The sequence below is a fragment of the Bos indicus x Bos taurus genome, chromosome 15 (genome assembly GCF_003369695.1).
Source record: "Bos indicus x Bos taurus breed Angus x Brahman F1 hybrid chromosome 15, Bos_hybrid_MaternalHap_v2.0, whole genome shotgun sequence".
NCBI lineage: Eukaryota > Metazoa > Chordata > Mammalia > Artiodactyla > Bovidae > Bos > Bos indicus x Bos taurus.
The window spans coordinates 83,772,483-83,775,205 of NC_040090.1; the positions used below are offsets into that span (position 1 = coordinate 83,772,483).

General features: G+C 35.7%; 1 pseudogene; it reads right to left on the reverse strand.

The window, feature by feature from the left end:
- Positions 1 to 1,198: 1,198 nt before the first annotated feature.
- Positions 1,199 to 2,191, reverse strand: LOC113905095 (annotated as a pseudogene).
- Between the last annotated feature and the right edge of the window lie 532 nt (positions 2,192 to 2,723).

Sequence of the window (2,723 nt, forward strand, 5' to 3'; positions counted from 1 at the left end):
TTGAGATTGCATCCAAATACTGCATTTTGGACTCTTTTGTTGACTATGATGGCTACTCCATTTCTTCTAAGGGATTCCTGTCCACAGTAGTAGATATAATGGTCATCTGAGTTAAATTCACCCGTTCCAGTCCATCTTAGTTCACTGATTCCTAGAATGTCAATGTTCACTCTTGTAATCTCCTGTTTGACTACTTCCAATAATCAAATAAGATTTGATTATTTTTCTGTAACTTTACATTCTATTTTGACACCAACATGTCAAGCAATATTTACTAAATAATGTTTGTAATCTTCCATGGTGGCTCAGATTGTAAAGAATCTGCCTGCAATGTGGGAGACCCATGTTTGATCCCTGAGTCGGGAAGATCCCCTGGAGAAGGGAATAGCAGCCCACTCCAATATTCTTGCCTTGAGAATTCTATGGACAGAGGAGTTTGGCAGGGTACAGTCCATGGGGTTACAAAGAGTCAGACATGACTGAAAGACAAACACTTTCACTTAAAAAACTAATCTATAGATACAAAAGTAAGACACATACTTAAATATTAACATTAGCTGTCTTTGTGTGCAGAGAAATGAACAAAACATTTATGTCACATCACTTTTAGTATTTTTCAAAATCTGTAATGTGTCCCATTAATTCCAAAACAAAATTGCACTCTTGGAAAGAGAAACATGATAAAAGTTTCCACTAGCTAAAATAAATTTACAGTATTTACTATACCTTTAACTCATCATATAAGTTCAGTTCAGTTCAGTTGCTCAGTCTTGTCTGACTCTTTGTGACCCCATGGACTGCAGCATGCCAGGCCTCCATGTCCATCACCAACATCTGGAGTTTATTCAAACTTATGTCCATTGAGTCAGTGATGCCCTCCAACCATCTCATCCTCTGTCATACCCTTCTTCTCCCGCCTTCAATCTTTCCCAGCCTAAGGGTCTTTTCATCACATACAACATAAATTTATAGCCTCTATAGAGGTGTATTACAACCCACAACTATACATATTTACATAAAAAACTGTAGTAATCTTCAAAAGTATAATTCAAACAAAATACGTATTTTGAACTATGAAGTTATGAACATTTGTATTGTGATCAATATAAATATTCAAATAATAAAAAAATAGTAAAAGTTTTCATCATGTTCAAGTTTCATCATGTTTCAATCCTGAATAGAAATTTAATACAGATAATCATACAAGACATTCCTGGAAAGAGCAATTCTTCTCTGAAAATAAGTGACACATTTCCCTGCTACCCCATGTTCTTATTCTGGTCCAGAGTTTTTTTTTCATGGCATTTTTCATCTCTCCATTTCTCAGAGTATAGATTAAAGGGATTAAAGGGTTCGACATGGGAGTTATAATGATATAAAACACATTCAAGGATTTATCAACAGGTAAGTTATAGGGTGGTCTCACATATATGAAAATACAGGGCACAAATAAGAGAAACACCACAGTAATGTGGGAGCCACAGGTGGACAAGGCTTTGTGCCTCCCTTCCTGACTAACATTTTTTAGGGAGCACAGAATGACCCCCTAGGAGATGAGTAAGAGTGTAAAGATGACCACGGAGATTGTCCCATCATTGGCCAGCACTGTGAGGACAGTAATGTAGGTGTCATGACAGGCAAGTTTTATCAATGGGTACATGTCACAGATGAAATGGTCAATGACATTGGGGTCACAATAGGGAAGGTTGTAAACAAAGAGAGGATGAAGTACCCCTTGCAAAAATCCACTAACCAAAGTAAGTAGTAGCAACAGAATACAAACTCGTTTATTCATGACTGTCAAATAATGCAAGGATTTGGAGATGGCCATGTAGCGGTCATGGGCCATGACCACCAAGAGTATTATATCAGCACCACCAAATAAGTGTCCTATAAAAAGTTGTATCATGCAAGTTTGGAAGGAAACAGTTTTCTCCTCACAGAGTAAGCCTATAATCATATTTGGAGTAACTGTAGTAGAATAAACACCATTGAGAAATGATAAGTAACTAAGAAAGAAGTATATAGGGCAACACAGAGTTGGGCTGAACACCACAGTCAGGACACTGAGTCGGTTGCCCATCATTGTCAGGTAGATGAGCAAGAAGACAACAAATAATGTTCTCTGACCCTGGAGGCTCTGAGTGAGCCCCAAGAGGACAAACTCAGTTACATTTTTCCTTTGTTCCATAGTGTTTGTTTGTATCTTATGTCAGAGTTTTGGACAAAATTACCTGCAAATTTATTTATTACTAGAGACTTCCTGAAATTTAAGATAATTTGTTTACTCATCCAACTACTGAGCATTAAGCTTTATTATGATTTGGTAATTTCAGACATTATCATATAAGGCTGATAAAAATATTGTCTTGAATCTCAAAATCTTACAGAGTGGCAAATAATCAAGATACACATTGGAAAAGGACAGTTTATTTGCTAGCTAAATGTGTTGCCACAAGTCTATTTTCATTTGGAAGCTAATGAAATTGTATTTAAAATTAATACCTTATATAAAAATTTACTACAAAGCCACAGTTATCAAGACAGTATGGTACTGGCACAAAGACAGAAATATTGATCAATGGAATAAAATAGAAAGCCCAGAGATAAAAATGAACAAAGTTTTAATTAAAATATAAAGAAAGATATTCTTTACTTTCAATTTATTAAGGAGATGGCTGTCTCCATTCTAGGATGGAAGGATCTTTTTAACAAATGATTGA